General features: G+C 41.7%; 1 protein-coding gene across 2 annotated transcripts in view; it reads right to left on the reverse strand.

Moving 5' to 3' along the window:
• Positions 1-19,084, reverse strand: part of ryk (receptor like tyrosine kinase) — a 67,846-nt gene that overhangs the window by 35,464 nt on the left and 13,298 nt on the right. The gene's annotated exons all lie outside the window — the stretch shown is intronic.

Genomic DNA, 19,084 nt, shown 5'->3' on the forward strand with positions numbered 1-19,084 from the left:
AATAACCGAATAACTGAAGCATTATAAGAAATAAAGACAAAACATGATAAATGGAAGGTAAAACACCTGCTCTTTGAAAGAATGTGTCTTGATCCCATTAATCAGATAAATGAAGGTGGAATCCTATTATATTCCCATCAAAGGGAAACTGTGATTCCAGAACACTGAAAACATACCGGTTCTCTCCTGAGCTCTCAAAGAGATAAAAGCTGCCTGATGAACCTTTCAGGCAAAACACTGTACAGGGCATCTCCTAACATCAGCCCTGCAAGTGTATTAATCTTCATAAACCATGTTCAAAGCTTTTAAAAATGATCAGGGAATTTTCCACCTAATTGCCTGTAGGCAATTATTCTAAAAGGACTAATAGATTTCTTTTTAAGTTTCTACAAGTGAAAACATCAATAGAAACTCTAAGAAGCTGTCAGGCATTTTGAAAGCAATCAGTACTGAACACCTTCAAAGGCATGAGGAGGCTCGGGTGTTTTTATAAACACAGGTACTGCCCGCCTTTCAGGGTAGATGAAATCCTAAACCACATTGGTAAAAATGCTTTACTTTAAGTACATAACAACGTATGTAGTACAAACCTTCAGATTTAGGTTAAAGATCCCAATAAATCACATGCACATTTAGCAGTACTTCTGGTAACGATCTCAAGATGGCTATGTACAACATTCACCCAATCACTGTACTTCTCAGAGTCAAATGAGCTACATTTCCTTTTGCTGGGGAATTCAGATTTCTTCTGGGAACTGTTAACACACACAAAGCAGACAGAAGACTCGTGACATGGACTGATGTATCGCAGAGGACTAGCCATGACTTTTCACATTCCTACAGTGTCCCGTCATTTAAAAAAAAAAAGTTATTTTTCGGCCTAGGACATTCCAGCTCCGCACAAGAAAGAGTATGGGGAGCTCACGGAGTGCACCATTACTCGCAAATGACAGCCACCCCCCCACTCCCATCCAAAACTCTTGGATTTAATTAATCGCCTACCTCATGTTCTGCTTGGCATGGCTGTTTTTCTCCATCTCCGCTCGATGGAATCGCCAAAGCTTTGATATTAATTGAGTTTAGAAGGAGGGGCAAACAGTGAAGGGCTGCAATGGGAGATTCGGAGAGGGAACAACTTACTCTCCATTTGTCGTTTCAATCCTGCCAAACCCTTAACCTCGCAATGAAGTAAAGAAGGTACTTGAGGAAAAACCCGAAAAATCTCCAAATATTCAAAGTAATTAAGAGCAACAGCTAAATCCCTGGAAGCCGCAGGGTGAGATTCATGTCGCTGATAATTGATTGTGCCCGTAGTGCCCCTCAGGTCTCACCCCAGCTCCTCGTCAATCTGCACTGCTCGTTAATTCTGCCTCTGTGTTGCTGCCCCAGCCCCTATCACCACTCGGCTCTCAGCTTTCCAAAAGGAGCAAAGGTCAGCCTTTTCACAAAGTAGAGACGCAGTGCGGAAAGTGACCCCACACCGGGAACTGAGCTCCCCCCTTAGAGAAAGGGCAGCCTTTTCATACTTTCCCGATACCCGGGTTCCTGACAAATTATCATGGGATTGGTAAAAACGCATTTATAGGGTTCCTCAAGATTTTATCTGAGGCAGAAGTACACTGCTTAAGTTTGACTACGTGATCATGAAGTCCAAAATAAACTGCAGTCAAGAACCAATTCTGATGACCTGAGCTTTCTTTTCAATTTCTGACTTTTCGCAGGATGTTTTTTTAACAAGCCGTTGCCAGAAAAAACTATATTACAGCTCCTAATATCGCTCACTTATGCAGACAAAGGATAGGTATGCTTTACTTTAGAACTTTTAAAAAAAATTTAATTATTCTCACTTCAGTTGATAAAAAAAATTGGCTTTCACCACATAAATTTAAAAATGTCTTTTAAACACTTCCAATCCTTAAACCTGCTCTGACATCTCAGTTTGAGTGCCATAGGTTTCAGATTTCCGCCTCCTTCTGAGCTAAGCAGCAGAGCAGGATACAGTATCCATGCAGGCCAAGCCTGGTGGTAATTAAAGAACTGCAAGCAGAATCTAATCCTGATCACTTTCCTATTGTGCACTTTTGCCACCTCATTTACAGGCAAAACCTGAAATAAAGGAGCCATTATCCTGGAGCTAACTGTGTGAGATCAGATATCATTCCATACAGCCCCAGTGCTGAAGCTCTTCAGTTTAAAGCCAATCAAGCACAATCATTAGAACTGTCCTTAAGCTGTTGAGCACAGGAAAACCACTCATTTCAGAGGCGCTGCATACATGAAGCAACCTGCACTTCACTTGTAGACACAGCAGTTTCCTTAACTGCACACCTACATGAGGACTCTGGAGGGAGTTCCAGAACAACAGCAGGGTGTTTTTCCCCTCCCACATTCAATAATACAGGACCAATCCACCCATTATTAGAAAGCTAATGCACAATGTGGGATCACACCCTGGATGGGACAACAGCAAAAAACAACTGAATAATATACATTCAAAACCTTCACTGCCATTGTTTGCCACTGCTTTTTTAGGCAACAGTGCTCTCGAAAAACATTTTAAATTCTTCTGAAATCCTTTGTGTCTCTAACCCATCCCTCTCTAATTTTCCATTCTCGTCTGCTCGTTTCTTTGTAGTGGGAAACTCCCAAAGTGTCCCGAAAGCCACTTTCTCGCTTTGTCATTTTCTGTCATTTATAAACCAGAATTTGTTCTGTCCTTTATAATTAAAGGCTGAGGGACAACCGACACTAGTAGTTAAAAAAAAAATACACAGTGAACGTATAAAACTGCCTCACACCACTGAGAGCATACCACATTAAGAAACGGAATTTCTCTTTACAAGACTTGACCAAAACATTAAAACACTACAGGCATTGTTTGTTCGACCATGTGGCCTAAGGAACATTTGGTGTTTTAGGCACTGCCAGCTTACTAGAAGAAGAAACCGTTTCAGCAGCTTAAAGAGAAAACTGCAGTGAAAAGCCAGCCGATGCCAGCTGATATTGTAGCACCACAGAGTAAAGGAACGGCCTTGCAGGGCGGCAACTGCTCCTCTCGGCCTCATCAGGAGAGACTGAGGCAAACCGTCTGCCAGCGCATCCCTGTTTTGTGTCGCTTCTCTGCAGACTTTAATTCCCTTTGATGACTGCCTGCATGGTAACAGAGCAGTTGTGTACGGTCTGTCCCACCTCACGCCATTCACAACCAGGATAGGCTCCAGACAGCCTCACTCCCTGACAGCGACAAGATATGTTCTGACAACAGTGTGGAGGAGTGGCTAGGGCTCTGGACTTGTAGCTGGAAATCCGCGGAAAGAAACTAATGCCGGGAAGGAACACCTTTAATCAAGTACTTCACATACAAAGGTTGTGTAAATGGGTAAGAGCACAAGTTACTTCAGCTGTAGCTAAAAATACTCACTAAATGATTTAAATATTCACACAACTTGGGAGCACATACCACACAAAGAAACAATTTCTCTTTACAAGCCTTGAGCAAAACAGTGGATGAATGACTGCATGACAACACTCCTTGGAGACACTGAACAGAAGATGGCAGCATTGCAAATCATGCCACAGAAGTCAACATGCTGTAACTCTCAGCTTTCAACCTCCGTTCTTTACATACCCAGACATTCATTAAAAATAAGCCTCAATGCTTAGCTTAATGACTGTAATAAAAATTCTGCCTTACAAAATACAAAAGACATAGCCATTGGTCATCACAAACCCTGGAGCTCCCCAGACTGCAGAGACTAGGAGAATATATCAATATTTCCCGTTGAAAAAAAGTCTGTGCACAGATCCTTTCAGAGCTAAATTAGGGGCTTGCAGCACTCGAAGCAAACCTATACAGTACAGCTGTTAACATGAATACCTGCTGTATCAATCAAACTAAACGGAACAATTAAAACTTTAAGTTATGTTATTACACGTTACTGTTATTGTTATTGCGTTACTGTCTATTGTTTTATCTTCTGTCCTACTTATATACTGCACCTGAGTGACTAATGAGAAACACTTTTCATTATACTATGCACCTATATTAAGTATAATGACAATAAAGTTGAATTGAATTGAAAGTTGAATTGAATTGAAAGTTGAATTGAAAACTTTAAACCAAAAATTAGCTGTATCATTAAGCACATGCTAAATCATTAAGCCCTTATTTTTCAGATGTTTTGGGAGGATCACTGTACATTATTAACCAGCTATATACATTTTTGATGCATGACATAGAATAGATTTCCAAATGATCATTAAGAAATATTGCCAAGAACAAACAATTACATTAATTTCTATTTGAATAGTCTCATCTACTTGTTAGGCGAAGCTGCGCAACATTGACTGGTGTAGCATTTCAAGAATAAAGCTTTAAATATTTAAATATTCAACTTGTTGCATAAAGAAGCCAAGATAAGATTATGGAAGCAAATAGTAGGATTCTAGACATGTCAGCAAAAACAAAGGTATATTATTGAGCCCCTATTTTACTTGACTTAATGCCTATGTATAGAAACAAAGACATCATTGAAAATCTTCATTTGTACTCAACTACTACACAAGCTGTTGAACTGAAGGACAGCATGCCTAAGTTTGGAATGGGACAGGGTTGACTGTTTTCTTTGGATCTAGCTTATGAATCAGAAAGATTAATGTCTTCCAAAGAAAAACTCTCATTTTTCAAAATCTAGAAAAGCCAAGAATGTCTGCTGGAAGTGCATGCTTACAAATGCCACAAATCACATGACAGGAACCCAGATTCACTTCCTGCCTTGACGTTGAATCAGCACAGTTCTCCCAACCACCACTTCATTGGAGTCAAAATCAACTGGAGAGACAAAGAGACTGAGCCCAAAGAACGTATCTGCTTTAAATAAAAACTAAAGCACAGCCAGTACCATGCAGCATGCCTTTCCTTTCCATTTTCACTTTCCATTTGTAATATGAACTGGCTTCATAACTCCCCACTGATAGCTGATGTGTGGTGAGCATACTGGTGCACAATGGCTGCCATCGCATCATCCAGCTGGGGCTGTACATTGGTGGTGGTGGGGGAGTCCCCATTACCTGTAAAGCGCTTTGAGAGAAGCGATAGGTATAAGAAAGTGTTATTATTATTGTTATTATTAAACAGTGCAGCCGCTCTGAAATCAGTCCAGGGAAGAGTGACCAGAGTTTAAAATGATATCCTACACTGAGTCTTGAACAGAGAAGACTATGAGAGGATTTCATTCAAGTCTTCAAAGATGCTGACAAAGCTAACTCAATATACTGCTCCAGTATCACCAGGCCAAGCCGAACCAGGGGACACAAGTGGAAACCACAGAGAAGCGCACTGAAAAGTCAGAACAGGATGTACTTTTTTTTTTTTGCTCAAAGGGAGTCTGGAACAGGCTGCCCAGCTATGCTGTCAAAGCTGATGCTCTGGTTTCTCTCAAGAAGAGGCTGGATGAGATTCTTGAATTGACTACCTACAAGCAACCAGAAGAGCTAGGTAGGCCAAATTACCTCCTCTCGTTTGTAACCTTTATGCTCTTACGAAACATTTTTGAACATTAGACACAGAAACTAGACCAAGTTTCTACTCATCCAAAAAAAACAAAGAACAAGAGCAAAAAACGTACTGTAATGAGGCACTGTTCGATATAGTGTACATCCAACAATGCTGGTCTGGACAGTCCAGAACAGAACAAACAGCTCAATAGGTGTACAATGATACAAGTATCACTGCAAAGAGTACCTTAAGAAGAAAATTAACACTATACAGTTTACTTAGTAACTAATATAGCCTTCATAATACTACTGTATGGCATTTTTAGGACCAGAGAGATAAGAACCCCCTGCATCCTGCAATTACCGGTTATACCATACAGAACATAATTAACTCGGATAACATTTGATAATTTCAAATGTCAAATTTCACTAAAAAGGAGTTGAACAGTGAAAATATATATCTTTTCTTAATTGTTAAAATAAATGTCTTAAAACTGCTCTGTTTGAAAGAAACGGTTGGGCAACAAATTTAGACAAAACCATCACAATGGCACACAAGCTAAGATAAGCTTTTCTAACGGGAATATAATGCGATAACTCCAACAGCAACCAGGAAAACAGGAATAAATAATTCCAGCCCAGCTCTTCAGATAATGGCTGTTCTCTCCTACATGAAGAGAGATAAAAAGCAACCGGCACAGCCCCTGAAGGAGCAGGCTCTTCTCCACAAAAGCCTCAGAGAAGATTCAGCCACTGCTCTTAATAACGACAGCTTCTCAGAGCTTTAGAGTCCTTCCTCCCACAGCAGGTCCTATACTTACAGCCACTCACTCGTCCACAGAAACACCGCAGTTAACTACAGTTTAATTTCGTGAAGACAAATTCATGCAAATTGGACGTTAACCTGAAGAAAAGGAATTAAGATCCACTTCCAGCGCATCACTAACAGCTCCAGAGCCTGTTACTCCACACAAGCCCTTTAGTTAAGTGATTCGCCATTGTCTTAGCCTGGGCTGCATACTACCAGGAAAGCATTTTTATGTTTAGCAATGACACAAATACACTACGATTTTAATAATAAACTTTATTTTATATAGCGCCTTTAAAGGTGGCTTCTCAAAGCACTTTACAGAATGACAACAACAACAAATAAAAAGAATACACAAGATAAAACGCAATTACGATATACAGAGGAGACCGTGAATGGTGGTACGAAGAAAAGCCGAGGGGTGAAGAATGGTTATTTAAAAATAACAAATATAAAAAAAAGACATCCATTCACGTGTTCTTCAATTTAATTGAAATGAGGTTTTTTCAGTGCTCACTTGCGTCACCTCTTTAAGCTTCAGTCATTCCGCTCCCACACCAATTCGGGTTCGATTATTCTGAACAGATTTCATAAACACACCAATGAAAACTCGTGTTCACAACCCAAAAAGAAAAATCACGCAGAACCCTCAAGGCAGATCACAGCAGCTTTTTTTCTTCAACAAAAAAAAATGATCCAAGGGTTCAGTCAGGACCGCAGATGGACAGTTTTGAAAGGAATAATGTGAGCTTGTGGAATTTTGGGGTAAATACAAAAAAAAATCTATGAGAGGAACGTTTTGTGGAAAAACAAAGGAGCCTATTGAAGGTGGAACGGCTTGCTTAACCAAATCTTAAGATAATGCGCGGGGAGTTGAATAAAGGACACTGAAGAATGGAGCTCCCATTTGAATTGGAAGCTCTGAGAGCTGAATGGCAGGAACCTTTTGTTTAAGGACAAAATGTGTTTCAATGAAAGGAAAGCTGAAAGCAATTGATGATTATCATTCCAGAACAGATAGGATTTTTTTAACCTTTTTTTCCTGACCTGCTTTCAGCTCAACATCACACTTTTTTTGGTGTGTGGAGCATTTTGATTCTCTATGGGCACTTTTATAGTTAAAATAAGCATAATGGCTGGTTTACTACTTTACTGTTTAGAGCTCCATCGGTCATTTTTCTTAAAAATCTGCAGTCTAGCAGTTAATGACGGTCTTGAATGAAAGGACACCGAATTTTAAAAATATAATGAAATAACTAGGGGTGATGTGTAGCCTTAGGAAATTCTACTTTTATATTTTGTAGTATTAAAGATAGTTTTATCATTCTGATACACGTCACTAATTTAATTATACCAGTGTAGTCTTTATTCTTTATTACGTATTGATCTCACATGACACTCAGTTGGGGTTGAAAGGAATCTATAAATAATAAACTGATTGTATGTTGAAAAAGCATAGTTTTTTTTAGCATTTCCTTTGATTCCATACACAGCTTCTGTGTATACGCCGAGAGTATCTGTTACTAGTAAAGTTACTAGTATAGTAAAGGCTACTCAGCTCCTGCTTTTTAATCTAGGAAGTACCTGCTCATCTACTTCTATTTATTGACCCTAAAATCTAAGGAATGGCTTCAAATGTAAAATCAAATGCTGCGAATCTTTAAATGACAGGCAACTTTCATTAACCAGCTGTACTTTCGGGAGTGCTGAAAATCTCACCCCGACTCCAGCATGTTAAAACATAATGGCGAAAATTGCCCCTGATGCACAATGTCCTCATGGGCCAGCCCCCTCTTCGGTAAAAGGTTCAGATTCGGGCCGTTTTCAACCGCAGTTGGAGGCTGCAGTCAGTGATCCCCTCTTTCTCCCTCAGCCTCCCTATTTCTGCGCTGTCAGCCAGGGCCTGTTACACAGGCGACCGCTTGATGCAACACAAACAGCAAGTGAGAGAGCCCTACCCAGCTTCTGGGATACCTCTGTTTCCAGGGAGCCTTACCTGGGGGTCTCTTATTTCCTAGGGCTCAGGGCCTCTCAGGGACCAGGGACCACAGCCTTTCTTCAGCTGCATGGATAACCAGGGAGGGAAAGCTACGCGTGGGCAGTGCCCAGAGTCTCTCTCCACCCCAGGGACTGGGAGACTGGGAGACTGGGAGACTGGGAGACTGGGAGACTGGGAGACTGGGAGACTGGGAGACTGGGAGACTGGGAGACTGGGAGACTGGGAGACTGGGAGACTGGGAGAAAGCCTGTTGCTGGTGCCCAGCAGCGCTCTCTGTACAAAGGCCACAACCTTAACACCAAGGCTTCTCACCACGCCGGGGCCTGGAAGGGTGAGACAGACTGATCCTGTAATAACACAACAGAGGCTACAACCAGAGCAGCCTCACTGACTTCGGTTTATTTGTTTCGCAGGCCGCCAGCAAGCTCATTCAGCATCTTGCAGCAACCCAGCATGAGTGAGGCAGCAGGTAATGGAGGGCAATTAAGTGAACAATAGATTCCTGGAAACCAGACGACACAGCTGCCCTCCAGGACCAGAAGTGATTGTCACTGGTACAAAGAGAGATGACGGAGTGATTTCACCGGGAGAACCTATCCACAAACAAGCCTGGGACGAGCAGTTATTTAATACTGGAGGAGGAGCCAAAAGACCCCCCCCTGGGGAAGCTAAACGATGACACCCTCCCCCCTCCTCACCACATCCCAGCTACTGCTTTTCCACAGGCCACTGCTGAAAGGCATTTCACTGCCTGCAGCCACTGGCACCCTGTGGAGTCCCAAGTGTGACTGCTTAACCACCTCTCCATGAGGAAGCAGCACTTTATGGTCTCCCTTCAGTGCAATAAGGTGGCTTGTAGGCAGCATTCCTGACAAGACTCCCTGAAAAGTCACCGACAATACTGACAGGAAAAGAGTTTCACACCATGCAATCCCACCTGGATCTTCATACAACCATTCCAATTTCAAGACATCGGAAGTGGTGCTGGTTAGTAATTAAGTTAATACAGAGAAAAAGCAAGATGGCCAAGAAAACCCATCACTACTTTACCGAAAAACATCAACTGCATGCCCTGCTCTGCCTTCGCAGGAACATGTGCAGTTCTACACAGGGAAACCGTCTCCCCTGAAATCCTATTTTAAAAATCAATTTACTTCCCAGGCTGGAGAAATCTTTGATAAACTATGCTATATTACATGCAAAATGAAATACAAGATAAAAGATGAAAAATGCCATTAGGCCATTTATTCTAAGATACTACTTCAAATAAAGATCATATTGGTAGCTGCCCTGAAAACATAAATACCAGAAATCATAAAGTGGTTTCTCAAGGGTCAACTGTGGATTAGAGTAGATTTAAACCTATTTAAAAATACCACATATATACCGTAATCCCTTTTAATTATTTTGTAATGAAAAATATTTCTAGAGCTCGCACATCGTGCTTAACGATGGGCTCTGTAAAGATTAATACATTGTTTTCAGCTAGACAATCTCTAAATTTCTTCTACAGATGCCTTCTGTAACTCACTTCACTCTTCTGAGTGACTGCATTGTTTAACTTTCCAGCTTAAAAATATCCACTGGTTTTAATTCCAATGAGAAGATTGTGGTGTTTTGTTTTTATACTCCATGAAATCTGGCAATAATAACAGACTTCTTTGCTGTGCTGCTCTCAATACTGGTGCTCTCCAAACCTGAAGCAAGGGTACTGAACTGTAACAGAGAACAAAGCTCCCACCCCCCAGCACATTCTGGAAAAACTGGATACGCTGTTGCTGTTCAGAAAAGATGGAGACGCTAGCGAGTTTACTTAGAATTCAGTGTCCGAAAGCTAAAGAAAAAAAAAAACAACTGCCGTGAAGTTTTGTTGTAAGCTGTAAGCTGGCCTCAAAACCAATTTTGGGATCATTCGTTTTCTAGTAACTAGTCGTACTCTCAGCTTTCATTCTGACCTCCCTTGTTACTGGTCTGCACACAAGGATTTCGCTAATTTCAGGAGACATCCACCCAAATTGCTCACTGACTTCCCACAATGTTTGCATTAAGACTGCTCTCTGAAAAGGCTAATAAGATTCCTTGTGCATGCCTTCGAAGGCAGTTCGGGAGTCTTGCAACGCGCTGGGTGATACAGGCATTGTTATGACTAGATGGAACACCGAAGGGAAGTCCCGCAGGGTCTGGGGCCTACAGTCTCTCCCCAGGTCACTAATTAACGTGTGCTGAGCCTAGCAAGCAGAATTCAGCTACTCCATTCCTGAATGAAGGCTGACTGATGTCTGCTGCCTATGCTGACCCAAAACCTTACAATGCTCACCTTGGACAATAAATCTTGTCGCCCGAGTGTTAAAGATCGCGTTAAAGAATTTAGGTGAAGAGTTTAAGTTGCTGTACTTTGTCTTTTCTAGGAAACTCTTGATGGATATTAATGGAATACAAGGATGTTAACAATTTATCACTTATGTTTGCTCAACACCCCTGAATCTAGCTGCCTTGGCACTCCGTTTTCACAAGGTCTTAATCTTGAATGCTTATGTAGCCAGAGAAACCATTTTTTACCCTTTACATAAAAAGTATTCTGATGAAACTTCATGCAAAGTGTAGATGTCTCCTCCTTTTTTAAAGCCTCCTTACATTTTCAAAGACGGGGATTTAAACTTAAACAATAATGCCTCCCCTTGTACATCCTGACCTCAGTTTTGCTGTGGATAGAGCTGTTCAGAGACAGAAGCATGAGTTCCCTTTCCATATGTGAAAAAAAACCCCGAGTTCTCACTACACAAAACTGTTATTTTGTGAATTCAAAGCAAACATTATGAAGCCTGTTTGATTCATTTGACAGTAGCACGCTCCCTGGAGAGGCTGAGAATTTTGATGAAACACAACAGAAGGTTACGCATCTTGCTTGGCCAATCACCATCAAACTGGCCCATCCTCAAGGACAGCCTGCTCTATCAACGGGGGGAAATCTCTCTCCCCTTTCCAGCTCACTGCAGCAACAATTGTAAAGTTTTATTTTTACCGTAACTAGCTAAACTTGCTAGTTACGGGTTATGTTATGAGTTTCTAAGGCAGTTGTTAACCGACCACATTCTGCGTGCAATGGTTTAATATCCTCTCTTTTGTGTCTGGTTACACATTTGTCATAAGAACAGCGAGCTTTAGTTCACTTCCATTAGCAGAAGCAATGAAATTGTAGCTAACCTGGAAGCTGTTAACCCCTCAAGTCCTTTACCTTTACCGCAGACTAATTCTGATGTTTTCCATATGTTTATAATGCCACCAAGTGAGGTTTTGATAGTAAATGTATCACTGTGACAAATCCAAGTTCCACACCCAGGTTTATAACCTCCTGGCTCCCAGCTAGTGCCACTGGAAGCAAATCCTAATTTGTTCGTACTGTAGTTTTAAACTGCATTACAGCTCATTTAAGACTGAATCAAACCACAGGTGGTGGCAGTTTAGCCTCACCAGAGTTCCCATAAACAGCGACTGAAAACATGACAAAGGCGACTTCAAAAATATGCCAATAAAAACAAAATGCTGCGATATCAGAACATATTGCTTCTTTTATCTCAGCAACATCCACAAAAAATCTATATTTGGGGGAAAAGACCTGGATCTCCCCCACGCAGTCCTTTGTTGCCTAAATGTGGCAAAAATAACTAAAATTCAAATTTCAGCAGGGGATAATGACAAGTTGGGAGACTTGAAATAAAAAATGTTTCAAAACCATTTTTAATATTGGTCCCTAGAGCTCTAAAGAATAGTAAGATTTTAGAAGCCTTATCCCATACAAGGTAAGATATAGGGCTCAAATTCAAATACATTTAGTCAGTTACCCCTGCCAAAAGTGAATTAAGAGTTCCTGTAGTTCTTTCAGGAAAACTAATTGAGTTGAATACTCATACACTAGCAATGGTATTATCTACGCTGAGCCCACGGTGATATTTCTGGTAAAAATTACATTCTCAGTTTAGGTTGACCTCTGCCAAGTCACAGGCCGGAGGGGAAACCTTTTGATAAAATAATGACAAACATTTCTGAACTCGGAGGGGCCAAAAAAAAGCCTAGCTGGATTTTTTTTTTAGGAAACTGAGAGACTGTCAGGCATCAAAATACCCTTGTTCAGGTTAGGCTGGTGTGGAATGACCCGTACCCGAAACAAGTGAGTGACACACAATAACAGCCTTCTTTCCTAGGCATGAACTGCAGCTTTTATCTCCTCATTAAGTGGAGACTGTTTATTTAAGCCAGGCTGTTCCCCAGCCTTGTACCTGTCGATTTTCCTGTACTTCCACAAGCACACAGCCTTTACAGCATTGGTATAAAATCCGAAAGCAAGTCCCATCATGCCGGGGAAGAAGAGGCTACTAAGCAACTCCTGCTTGGATGAAAGAGTTAACTTATGGAGGGGCGGATGCAAGCTTTTCTGAACACAACTTGACAAGGACCGTGATGTGGAGCAGCTGGAATACCTACTGCCTTTGAGATTCTGAAAAGGATTATTACTATACTCTCCTAGAGGCACACTTGAGCAGTGCTGTTAAAACCACTGTCAAAGAAACAATTTTCTACACGAATACTGGCTCGCGGCAACATAACGGTCAGAAACATTAAATCTGAGAAATCCGAACAGCAACCACAAGCTTTCTCATTATTTTGATCCACCTTCATGTTTATTGCAGGTGAAGCTTTTAAATTTAGGCTGTTTTGAATATGCCTCAAGCCAATTCTGTCTGGAGTCTACCTATAAACGTTTTTGATTTTCTGTGCCGCAGATTAAGCAAAACAGCCAATTTCTTTCTCATATGTAAAATCAATACATTTCTAAACTGTGATCAGGATGAACTAACAAAATGCACAAAAACAGGTCTCTTCTTCCCTGTAATTTTTTGGCTCAGGTCTGTTTCTTCTGCAAACAGAGATAATCATCGCTGACTACTGTACCAAAAAAAAAACAGTTTTTCCTCTGTCCCATGTCTGGGGCAAAATACAGACCCAAAATGAAATGAAAAAAGGAAAGTTTTATTTTTCAGTCACTGTGGTGTAATACCCTCTTTCATTATACTTCGAACACAGAGCAAAACTGGCCAAGAATAAGAAACTAAAGATAAAAAGCCTTCTTAACAAATCATTAGACCTTGATGTTTAAACTTCCCAGGTTATAAAGAATTAGTTATTAACTTCATGTCCACTGGTTTATGTACTGAACCTTCAAGGTTAACATTAAAAGGCACAACTGTATAAACTTCAAATTAAACCTGCTTTGCCTTTGACTTATTTTCATTAATACTGTAGCCAAAAAATACAAAACATCCATGGGGGGGAAATGTCAAAAAGTCCAGATGCCAAAATAATAAAACTTACAGCAATGCAACAGCCACAAATTACAAATTTTATGTGCATCTTAAGACTACTTTTACATACAATGTATTTCGCTACCGCACTAGGCAAGTATACTAGATAAACCTTGAACATAATTGGAATTAAAGTTGTTTATTGTTAGTTGTTAAGTTGTTTAACTTCAGGACTTCAATTTAAATTTAAGTTGAATGTTTTCAGAATGGGATTATAACTCTTGGCTTTCCATCTTTATTTGAGATGTTATGCATTTAGGTCTCATTCTACACAGTTCAACTTTCAAAAATGGTTACAGCTGTGTTACTATAGCTTAATAAAGGAGAAGTTCTATTTTTACCACACAGAGCCAGCACAAGTCGCTGCTTTCACTAGCATCCTGGTTATGGAAAGATCACTTTAGAAAATGCCTTTCAGGACAAACTGCTCTAAGGAAGTGGTGGTAGTGGTTTGAATTAGGCAGTCAGGCAAGAGGAAAGCATAAGCTCTGAGTAAATTGACAATATCTGCAGGCTAAAGGCAACTCACTTCTTTTTCATTTACTGTTCTCTTTGCCCTTTCCACAGCTTACTGACCCATGCAAGACAGCCCTTATTACAGCCCTGGGCTCCCCATAGAGCAGGGATCTGCCTTGAGTGGTACTTGTAGTCAAGGCCCCTGCACTGGAGACCTCTAAAATGGCTTTTCACTGCTGCCCCGGAGGTGTACTTTTCTCCACCAGCCTGAATTTCACAGGACTTCCTTCATTTACTGAAAAGCACACAAACCCAGCCCTCTCCTTGCTTTCAGGATTTGCCTCAGTTCTGCTCCTTCGGCAAACACTGACCAGGACTGACAGAAGCATGAATAATTCAGTTTACAATCCTGTACAAGCTCTGCCCCCTGCCCTTGATTGGCCAAATTTGCAATAATGATTTTTTTTTTTATTCATCCCTACTCGCAACAAAGGTGCTATCTCATAAGCACTTAAAAAATTTAAGGCATACATATGAATAATGTACACACCTGCCTTAGGTAGCAGCCTTAGCAGCTTTCAGCCTGATTCATCAGATCTCAGAAGCTCACAAAGGCCAGGACCTGGTCACTACTGGCATGAGAGATCTCTTAAGAAACACCAGGTTCCTGCTGCACGTGGCGCTGGCAGACCAATAGGTGGCGCTTTTACAAACCAAACCCCCAGTGACACAGTGCTGCAGGATGTGTCATCCTTTGAGCGAGTTAGACCAAGACCAAGGTCTGGAAAACTTGACCATTAAAGATCCCACGGCACAAACCAGGCATTAACCACAGTGTGCAGACCTAATTTCACTCTGGGTTTATACTATCTGGCCTTGTTTAAGTTCCCCCTTAATACAGATGGGTAATGCTCCATCCTCTTACTTCTCTACCTGAGCTTCTGCACATCATTCAGGTGGGGTATGCACTTCAGTGGCACAAGACCCGTGTCCCCTCCTATACATATAAAGAGCCATGCGATCCTTTGGGACAAACAAAAAGCATTATGGGCAGTAGGAAGAGTAGCATTACATGTTCCATTGAGGTTCCATTGAGGCGGAATACCAGGTTCACAGGTTCTTTACACACTGAACTTACACCAGCAAAAAAGAGGTGCTGTAGGACCAAGTGGTACAAATAAAAAGGCAGATTCATGGCGAAGACACGGTTACATCCCCACAAGGCGTGATTTATACTATCACCCTCCAGCCACAGTGTCATAGCAACGAAAGATAAGAGGAGTCTTGCCAAGCAATGGTAGTACTCCCTAAACTTTTTAAAGCAACATTCCGGCCACTTGCTAATGAGCTCCGAGATAGTTTCCAAATGTGGGAAAAGACATGTCAAGACTCAAGGTCACCAGTAAGAAAGGCAATTCTTTGTTCAAGAGCCCGCGTGCGCCAGAGAGCAAGACAAGGCGAGACAGCAACGTCCTAACTCCTCACAAACATCTGGAGATTGTACCTCACTCCTTCTCTTAATGGACTCTTAAGCAATCTGTACATGTTGTCTGAGGGAGTACAAATAGACTCTATTAATCTGGAACTGCTGAAGGAAAAAAAAAACATGACAGTGCATGAAATCACAAAAAGACTTATCACTCTACCAAGCTGAATAACTTGGAAAGGGCAAGAGCTGGATTCCATCTCAAAATGCCATCTTTGAAGTAAGTTGAAGACAATGAAACTGAACAGAAAAAAAATCATTCTTGACTTTGCTAAAATGCGAAAGTCGACTAAACAGTTGTATGGAGAACAGGGTAAAACATTAGGCTTGAGGGGATTTCGAAACCACTGTGGAATGCATTTGATATAAAGGGTTGCTTTGTAGACAGAACAAAAAATGAAACCATAATTAAAATAACAAAATAATACACGTTGGGCAGGAACACAGCAGCCAGAAACTTTAAAATAACAGAGAAAGTAATGCATGAATAAATAATTGTAAGTCGTCAGGGTTACGTGCCAAGAATGCTAATCGGATCAAAGTTAATCTAATTGGCAGTTTTAACACGGAGGGTAGATTTCTTTCTATTCCTCAACCTTTTCGCTGTGCTGTCCTTTTGCTCAGGCTCTTCGTAAGGCAGTCACGCTAAGGGTCCAGGATCCATGCAAGGCATGGGTGAAGCAATACTTGGCCTTTCAAACACACCTGAGGGGCTGTTGTGCATATCAGTGTGACAGGACAGTAGTACCTCTTTACTACAGAGGCAGCTTGGGTTGCACACAGTACTTGTACAGATAAAGAAAAATCTAGCAACAAGCGTGTACTTCTCCAACCATTGTTCATATACTAATGTTTAATCAGTATTTAATTAATAATTAATAATAATTGCATATACTTATATAGCGCTTTTCTGGACACCCCACTCAAAGCACTTTACAGGTAATGGGGACTCCCCTCCACCACCACCAATGTGCAGCATCCACCTGGATGATGCGACAGCAGCCATAGTGAGCCAGAACGCTCACCACACATCAGCTATTAGTGGGGAGGAGAGCAGAGTAATGAAGCCAATTCATTTGTGTTTCATTGCCATCTTTTAACTACCAACTCTAGCCATTTAACAGTTCAATTTTCCTTTGGGCTTGATTAACGCTTACCTAAAACATCTCTGTACTCTGTCAGCAAAGAAAATGTGGGCACAGATTTATTCAGCTTTTGTATTAGTGTGGATCATAAAAACTTTACCCCTGTGCCTTTTAACTCCAGTTTCGTAACTCTAATTAGCCAATTAGCCACAAATAGCAGGACTGCACCTGCTGTAACTTCTTTATTGATTGCAGCCTTGTGCATCCTGCGCACTATTCCGACAAATACACTATCGCATATAATTCAAATAAGCATGACCCCTGATTGAAAAAAAAACCTGGTAAGTTGTCCAAAGCCACAGGCCAGGCATTCAGAGCACAGTCTGCACTCCAAATAAGCACCTTTACTGGTTAAACAAAAGTCCGCATCATGTATAAGTCAATCCAACTGCAAAACTTCTGGGTGTTGTGAAATCTAAATGACTTTGTCCACAGGAGAGGGGATAAATTACAGCAGTGCACCCTGTATGGGCATTTGAAAACTCGATATACATACCAGACTTATTAGAACATCCCAGTTTGTATCAAACACACCATTTCTGTCATAAAACATCCATTTGAAATAGAAAAAAAAAGGAAAAGCAGAACCTCAGACGAAGACCTTCTAACACAAATACTTATTCCCATCCACTCCCAGAGGACAAAGCGCAGAAAAGCAAGACTAACTCCTGTGCCCTGTCCAGAGTCTGTCATCTCCCTGCTGGCACCTCCGCTGGCACTGGGCACCACACCAACAGTCACACAAGTCTTAGTCTCTGTTCTCTCATGTTTCTGCGCTCACAAAACCAATCAAACCCACATTACAGACCACAGAACCCCGCAGCTTCAGTACATAGCAACATGCAAGCACGCAAGCACCACAGCCTGAGCCTCTTTTCTCACCTCACGCACACTTGAAACGGTGAGGGAAGGATCACCGCCTTTTATCTATAAAACGGTCCGAACAGCAAAAACAGACGTTGCATGCTGGGAAATGCGGACGGGAGAGGTGGGGTAAACTAACTGAAGAGATAAACAGCCTGCCTGGGAGTATTACGTCAAGAGAAGGAAAAGTGCTGGAGCTGTCAGGCTTGCTCCGCAGAGGGTGGTAAAAGAGATGACAGCCATACTTTATCTGCGGCAGTTAAAGGGAATGCCAAGGGGAGGAGCGTTTCGTAGGAATAAAAAAAGTTTCACCACAGCAGACGAGGATTATCTGCCAATGTCTCACACTGGAAGTCTGAGGCACCACACTCCCAAGTGCGGTTCAGAGCCGCTGTGCAGCTAACGCTAACACTGCCCCACTCGGCTGCGACGACATGCAAGGCTGGTCCCTGTGCCCTTGGCCCCACAGCTCCTCTCCCAAACCTGGTGCTGTTTCCACCGGGCCTGCAGAACACAGGACTTTTCATCCTTCCCTCTGGCACACAGAAACCGGTTTTGGAAGCCTCTCCGTTACAACTTGGAACAGAAAGCAGGTCATAGGAGGCTACAGGACCTGGCACTGCTCATTCAAAGCATTCGCTCAAAGTATTCACTGATTAGCTCACTTTGTGAAGGATCCAATAGATCTAGCTTTTACAATAAAGCTACACAGCCCGGGCTCTCAACTGCATTTAAGGTCACAGTTCCGAATTTAACAACTCTTGCAGCCTGTGTGGATCAGGGCACCTAAACTTTGACTATAACTGATACCGAAATAAAACTGATGCAGCAAAAAGATGCCAAGCACTCTATTTAGTTTTTAGGTCTGTTAAACTGTATTGTTAAAACCATTTCTTAACAAGCATGGCATACCATTACATGTAGCTACAGTATGCAGCACTTTCCAGACCATGCTACGTTTCACTGGGGAACCTCCACACAAGGCAGTCTCCATACTGACAAAGAATGGCCTGTCATCTGTAAACCTTATGATCATCTGCACCAGCAATTAAATCCATACAGGGCTGTGTAAGGCTTCCTCAAGACAGGGACACTCAAGGCCTGAGAAAACTAACCCCACAGCACATGACCTTAAAAAAAAAAACTCCCTTCGGGGTCTGGCCAAGGCAAGAGAAAAAGAACAATAACAGAACAGACTTGAATGAAGCTGACAAAAAAAAAACCTGCCACTGCATTTTTAAGATTGCACTGCTGTTGAAGAAACGCTGAGGTTGGCCACAAAGCCAATTACGAGGCTCTCTGCAAGAGGAAGATGAAAGCTCCTGCAGCCTTCTGCCGAGCTCTTTAAAAGGCTTTGCATCTCAGACCCGCATTCACTCGGAGACTCGCCGTTTCTGCACTCTCCAGCTCGGGGCTTGTTGGAACAAAGCATGTGCTTTACTTTCAGAGCCTTTTCTCTGCATTTCCCCA

The sequence above is a fragment of the Lepisosteus oculatus genome, chromosome 13 (assembly GCF_040954835.1).
Source record: "Lepisosteus oculatus isolate fLepOcu1 chromosome 13, fLepOcu1.hap2, whole genome shotgun sequence".
NCBI lineage: Eukaryota > Metazoa > Chordata > Actinopteri > Semionotiformes > Lepisosteidae > Lepisosteus > Lepisosteus oculatus.